The 7,491-nt window shown below is 36.5% G+C and overlaps 1 long non-coding RNA gene across 1 annotated transcript; it reads left to right on the top strand.

Moving 5' to 3' along the window:
- The first annotated feature begins 6,354 nt into the window (after positions 1–6,354).
- LOC112724010 (uncharacterized) lies at positions 6,355–7,234 on the top strand. Its single transcript, XR_003163269.2, has 3 exons — positions 6,355–6,453; positions 6,616–6,698; positions 7,163–7,234. It is a non-coding gene; the product is annotated as an uncharacterized lncRNA (long non-coding RNA).
- The last annotated feature ends 257 nt before the right edge of the window (positions 7,235–7,491 follow it).

Raw genomic sequence — 7,491 nt, 5'->3', positions numbered from 1 at the left:
CTGGCAAAGGCATGAGTAGCATAGATCAAGCATTCAATGTCCAACTTAGATTACCAACCCTTTCAAACTAACAACCTGTTTGTATTGACAATTATATTTAATGAATAAAATATAAAAGGGGTTTTGTGAAAAACAGGCATTAGAGTAATAGAATAGAAAAATTTAAAATAATGCATAATTCCATACGAGTTTTCTCACAAACACATAGCATGCATGGTAAATATGTTATTGAAAGTATTAAATTGAACATGAGAGCAACCCTTTAAGAAGTAATATTAATTGTCAAACAATTTCACAATAGCTCACAAGCAAAATAAAAAAGTAAATAATCACCTAATTAAATTTCTAACACCAATTAAAGGAATAAAAAGACATAGAAAGAAAAGAAAATATAGATAATGAAAGTGAAAAGAAGAAGAAGAAGAAGAAAACATAAACATAAATAAAAGTAATAATGGAAAAGTAAAAAGTAAAGAATGAAAGAAAGAAAAGAACCTTGAGAATGGATGTGAAAAATAAGGGAGGAGAAAGTAAAAGTGAGAAAGAATAGAGAAGGAAGAAGGGGGAAGAAAAAAATAAGAAGGAAAAAGAAAAATTAGGATTTGGGGGAAGAAAAGATAAGATATTTGGCTGATCTGGATAATCTGTACGCCGCATGTGACGCGGACGCGTGGTGTACGATATTTTTTAGGTGGCACGGACGCGTGGGTCACGCGATCGTGTGGCCTGATTTGTGCTATTTGCGCGAGTGCAGCCGTGCGTTCACGCGACTCTCTGTTTTAAAGTGTATTTTGCCAAAATTTAGGGTGACGCGTTCGCGTGGGTGACGCAGTCGCGTGCATGGCCATATTTTAGAAATGACGCGGAGGTGTGGGGCACGCGTTCGCGTGATAGGGCTTGTGCTTCCAGCATCATTCCAGCCCAGCTCCATCATAACTCTCTTCCATACAACTCTTTACGTCGATTTTATAGGGCCACGTGGTCGCGTGGGTGACGCGGTCGTGTGGGAGGCTCTTTTACAGAATGACGCGGACGCGTCGTTGACGCGGTTGCGTGGGCATATTTGTGCCTAAGGCACGCCTCCAGCCACGCTTTTACGTGACTTTCTGTTCAATTCTCTTTTCTTCAGAACGCACCTATGACGCGGACGCATCAGCGACGCTTACGCGTCGCGTACTCTCTTTTTTTTTCTTTTTTTTTGTGCAGTATGCAAATACGAATGTAGGCTATATGCATCTATATGCAGAGATTATGAGAAGAGTCATTAACAAAAATTAATTAGAATAAAGTAAAATAAAACTAAGACTGAAACGGAATGATCATACCATGGTGGGTTGTCTCCTACCTAGCACTTTGCTTTTACGTCCTTAAGTTGGATGCTCTTCAGACTCATTCTACTTCTGTTGGTGGGTCTTCCAAGAGGAAAACCTCTAGTTCTTTGTGATCCTTAATTTTTTCTCCATGTTAGAGCTTTAGGCAATGTCCATTGACCTTTAAGAATTTGGAGCTAGAAGGATGACGCAGGTGAAAAACTCCATATGGCTCTGCCTTCTCTACTCTATATGGACCTTCCCATCTTGATCTCAGTTTACCTGGTATGAGCCTTAGTCTGGAGTTATAAAGAAGAACTAACTCTTCTGGTCTAAATTCTCTCCTTTTTATGTGCTTGTCATGGATAGCCTTCATCTTTTCATTGTATCTCCTGGAGTTGTCATATGCTTCTAGGCGAAGGTTCTCCAGTTCTGCTAGTTGCAGCTTCCTTTCAGCACCAGCTTCCTCAAAATTCATGTTGCACTCCCTCACAACCCAGAAAGCCTTGTGTTCCACCTCCACTGGAAGGTGGCAAGCCTTTTCGTATACCAAGCGGAAGGGGCTCATCCCAATGGGTGTCTTGTACGCTGTTCTATATGCCCAGAGTGCACTCCAGTCCTTTCTATGAGGTTTTACTATCTTCTCCAGAATATGCTTAATTTCTCTGTTAGAGACTTCTGCTTGCCTATTGGTCTGGGGGTGGTAAGCTGTTGCTACTTTGTGAACTATCCCATGCTTCTTCAGTAATCCTGTTAGTCTCCTGTTACAAAAGTGAGTGCCTTGATCGCTCACGATTGCTCGTGGTGATCTAAAGCGACAAATAATATGGTTTCTAACAAAGGAAACAATAGTGTTAGCATCATCAGTACGGGTAGGAATTGCTTCCACCCATTTAGAAACATAATCTACAGCTAACAGTATATAAAAATAACCATTAGAATTTGGAAATGGACCCATGAAGTCAATGCCCCAAACATAAAAAATTTCACAGAAAAGCATAATCTATTGAGGCATCTCATCCCTTTTGGATATATTACCAAACCTTTGGCAAGGGGAACAAGATTTACAAAATTCAGCAGCGTCTTTAAAAGGAGTAGGCCACCAGAATCCATAGTCTAGAATTTTTCTAGCTGTTCTTTGAGGGCCAAAATATCCTCCACTCACTACTAGAAAATTAGTTATTATAGACGGATATTTCCGACGGATTTTATCCCATGGAAATACAGACGGAATTTCAGAGGGATTTTTTTCGGAAAACAAAAAAAATGAATTAGCATAAATTACAGACGGAAAAAAGAATCTGTCTGTAATTTTGTCGGCAAAATTAATTTTTTTCGTGAAAAATGATTACAGACAGAAAATCCGTCTGTAATTAAATGGACAAAACACTACAGTTTATTAAATTATTACAGACAAAAAATCCGTCTGTAATTTAAAATTTTTCGTCGGTAATATTGAGTTAAATCCCCACCCTATTGAGCTCTATTCACACCACACATTATCAAACGAGCTTCTCCTCTCTCTGTCAAGGCGTCAATGAGCTACTTCTTCTTTCTTCTGCTGTCGGTGCCGGTCGCATCGCACGAGCCCCTCCGGCGCCATTGGCATCGCGTAGCTCCCTTCGTCACATCGTTGCAGAGCCCTCTCTGCCGCTTTCGTCGCACGTCTGCCCCCTTCATCGCCATCGTCGCAGTGCTCTCTCTGCCACACAAGTTATCTTTTCAACAACTATTGTATCCATATATTCAAGTTTCCATGTTTTCTGTGACATATATTCTTAGCTAGGTTTTCCGATCTATGATAGCTTGATCTGATCTATGAATTTCTTTTTCTTCTTTTTTGTTAACATAATCTTTTCTTTTTCCAACTCATAAACCACTTCAAATTTTCCTAAATCATAAAAACCCTACCAAAATCTGAACTAGAATTAACCCATAGAAGGTGGAATCAGAGCCTAACAGCAGTGGTGCAGGTTCTAGTAGTGGTGGTGCAGGTTCATGAGTTTATATTCTAGTAGTGGTGGTGCAGCTTCTAGTAGTGGCCATCATCAACATCAACATCAACATAAACATCATCATCATCAAGTAGTTGAAGAGGTTTCAGTGCAAAGGGTGAAGAAGGAGGAGGTTAATGCCAAGATATCAGCATGGCAGAACAATAAGATTGCAAAGATTAACAACAGATTCAAGAGAAAAAATGCTATCATCGAAGGCTGGGAGAGTGAGCAGGTTTAGAAGGCTACTTCTTGCATGAAGGAAGTTGAGGTAATTAACTTTTTGCATTAGTAAAAATGGCACTGATGGTTCAATTGAATGGAAATTTCGCAAGTTCGGTTCTTTGTTTGGCTATTGCCATTGTTCAGTTGTACATTTTTGTCTTTCTGAGCTGTTGAGTAATAATCCTGTTTATGCAGACAAATAAGCTCTATCAGCTATTGAGTAATAATCCTATTGCCTTCTGCTTGCTTGTAGCCTGGGTTGGTTCTCTCTCTAAATTTTCACTCCCTGAACTACTGTATTTGTATTTGAAATTATTTCTTTGTAATCTGATTTATAAGGAGTAAAATCATACTAGTTTCTTCTAAAACCATATTTTTACCAATTGAGATAATGAGTCCACATCAACTTGCAAAACCCTTACTGTTTGATACATTTAAAAATGTCTGTACTCAGAACCTTCTTAGCTGTATGCTTATTTACAACTATTAATCACCAAAAGGCTTAGTAGTCATTGCTGACAATGATGTATGGTGGTTTCTATGAACCAAACAAATTAAAGGGTTCTCCCAATGTAAGGAATCATGTTAGGTAACTCATGAAGTGATCATTAGAATGCCAGAATTGAGAAACTATTATCTTATGAGAAGGCTTCTTACTTCATGTGAGGAAAAAGTTAATGGATTGTATTAGTTGCTTCCCAAGAAACTGGAGATTTGTGGTATCAAAGTCACACTGGATTCTTGTGTCTGTGCAGAAACTTCTCTAATCTCTACTCATCTGTGTGTGGAGTGAGTGTGAGGCTGTGAGCACGAAATTTTGTTTATTTGTTTTTTTTATTCACTTAAATATCTTTAATTGTTTTCAAATAATATGTCCTAGTTTTTATTTCCCAAATAATATGTCCTATTTTATGCCCATGCTTATTGAAAATGTGCTTCATTCAGTCGTAATCCGCTCTTAAACTAATACTTTTGTGATCAATTGATGCAATATCAATCACTTGTGTACAGTAATGCTTCTAATAGCAATGAACAACATGACATGGAGATCAATTCTGCTCGTGTTGCAGTAGAGGAAGATGTGGCAAAGAACAGCAAGGATCTCTTTGAGCAGTTTGATGGTAAGTGTATGGTTTCATTGCATAGCAAAATTGGTTGTAAAAAAGCAGCAAAATTGTTTTATTATTGGCATTCTGACATGTGTGTCCATTAGCAATCTGGTTTCAGAACTCTACTCTTTACCATTTTAGCATGTTTCATACCTCCCACCATATTCAACCTGTTCTTGCCACATTGTTTCATTATGCATATAACTAGTATGTTTTACCACTAGTTAATATATATATATATTCCAAACTACCATTGTTTCATTATGCATATAGCTAGTATTTTTTTATCACTAATTAATCTCTTTGACAGTTTTAATTACCAATTCATATGTAAACTAATCTTGACTCTAACAACAGCAAGTTGAGAAATCTAGAGAAGGGTCTTCCATAATACAAAGCAGCACCTTTGTTTGATAAGCTTGTGTTTGATAAGGTATGCTTTAAACTTAATCAGCTGTGTTTTCTTTTATCCTTTCTTGGCTTGTGAGAGTGGTTCAAGTTTGGAATCAGTGTATTTCTATCTCTGATTTTTGTTCTTGAGACAGTTACCAGAAACAAAACACAGAATTTCAGAATAGAGATTTTGATATCAGCTTTAAGTTTGACTCATTCTGCACTGAACTTACTCATCTTAACGTCACATAGAGAGTGGTTCATTTTGTGCAGTATTTTATAGTTTTTTTTTTATCTTAATCGAGTTGTTCTTTCATTTCAGGCTAGAGGTAATGCTTTGGAAAAATGTACTTGGTTCAAGATTCAAGACAGCAGAAGAATGTACTTGGTTCAAGTAGGAAGTTGGGACAGACGGGTCAAAGCTCCAACTCCAATGATGTCAAGGTGGGAAACAAAAAACATGCTCCTATGAAGAAGCAGACTCCTGTCAGCATCCAGCCCCAAGACACAATGAAGTTTGCAGACTTTTCGGGATAAATATGACAAGGTTGACGAATTGCTTACTTCACCAACTCCCAAGGCTTCTGCAAAAGCTCTACCTTCAATGAGTAAATTAGGCTTGAAAAGGATAAATCCAGAACAAAGTGTGGATTTTGACACCAATCCAATTACTCTGAGCTACTCTGAAGTTGTGATATAGGCCATGAAAATAATTTCTTGATTGTGCACCCAGATATTCTGCTGTCTGGAACAAGGGTAGTTATCTTTTGATTTCCTCCTAAATTTACTATGCCATATTATTATTTAGTCAAAATTTATTTGGTGTCTTACAATCTCCAATTAAGCAGCTCTCATGTTACAAGATTTTCCTTCATATAAGAAATTATTGATCCTTATATTCTGGGTCTATCAATTTATTTCCATGTTCAATTGTTTTGGTGTATTTATTTATTTATTTTATCCTATGGCGTATTTAAAGCCCTTTCAGTTTTAATTATCTGAGGTGAATGCCCCTATATTCAGAGAAATATTTGTGTGCTTGCTCATATTTGTGTTTATTGCTAACTTCCAGGTTGCTGGCAGTTTTGGTTGCCTTAGGAGAACTGTCTTAGATGAGAGGCTAAAATGCAATGAGTATTCTACTGCAGCATTGACTGGAACCTTGCTTCACCAAATTTTTCAGGTCTATAAAATTCATATTGTATCGTTTTTATCTATCTGTTTTCTCATCCTAATGATTAAGTTATAAAGATTCTGGTTCTTTTTTTTTCTTCTTCACATTTATATTTCTTCTTTGAGTGATGCTTTTTGGTTCATTGGTGTAGGCTGGGCTTACAGAAGACAATCCATCTATTGACTTCTTGGAAGGTTACACAGAAGTGGTATTACTTAGGAACATTGAGAGTCTGTATGCTTGTGGAGGTGTGAATTTGTAGTATTGTGTCTATATATGTATCATGTATTACATTATGCACCTCAAGTGTGGAATATATCAGGAGGAAATTTTATTTGATGTAGTTATTGAGATTTTCCACTCAAATACTTCATGGAGAGTATTAATTCCTCTGCATGTGAACATTGCAGTAAATGAAAGTGATGTTCGGAAAACCTTGATTGATGCTGTCCCGAGAATATTGAGTTGGATTTTACGGTTCACAAATAAGGAGGTATGTCAAAAAAGTGAGTGCTTTCTTTTGAAACTTTCTGCTGTCAAATGTTTCTGACTTAGTATGCCTATGTTCAATGTAAGAGAGTGGTTATGCTATGGTGGTCAAAGGAGGTAGAAGCTAGAAAAGAAGTTTTAAGATATTTTGAAACTGGATTCCCTAAGATGTATTCGGAAGTAAAGTTCATATTGAAGAGCCCATTTCATTTTGTATTATTGGATGGATAACAATTAATTACTTGTTGTAAAATGTGTAGCTGTGAATGTAATTGGTTGGATATTATGGCAGAGTATTGAGAATATCTGCAAGTATATTAGCAGAATATTTGCTCATTCAAATCTGTAATAATTCTTTTTATATATTAATTTATCTATTTATTTATTTTCTTAGTAAAGTGTTTAATTTCTTTTACTCTTTTTGTTTCTTGGTTAAATATTGTGACTGATGACATGGATTTTTGGCAGGAAAATGAAGATCCTAATGTTTGTTTTGGATTTCACAATAGGCCTAACAAAGTTACCATATCTGAGGCAAGCTCTAATCTAACCGATTCGTTTTATCCATTAGGTAATGTCTATAGCTCCTTAATTCCAAATCATGATTACTAAACTTAATACCCTTGTCTAATCTAGTAAATATCATTTAGCACAGACATGCATTGTAAGAGAACTACAAATGGAACATGTCACAGTTATTGCACAATGTGTAAGAATTTATTGGTAATATGTTTATTCATTTTTTTAATTGTTTTATTTGTGGTACTTTACTGCTTTAGTTATAACACTGTTTTTAC

Source organism: Arachis hypogaea, chromosome 11 (genome assembly GCF_003086295.3).
Source record: "Arachis hypogaea cultivar Tifrunner chromosome 11, arahy.Tifrunner.gnm2.J5K5, whole genome shotgun sequence".
NCBI lineage: Eukaryota > Viridiplantae > Streptophyta > Magnoliopsida > Fabales > Fabaceae > Arachis > Arachis hypogaea.
This window is presented reverse-complemented; position numbering and strand designations above follow the sequence as displayed.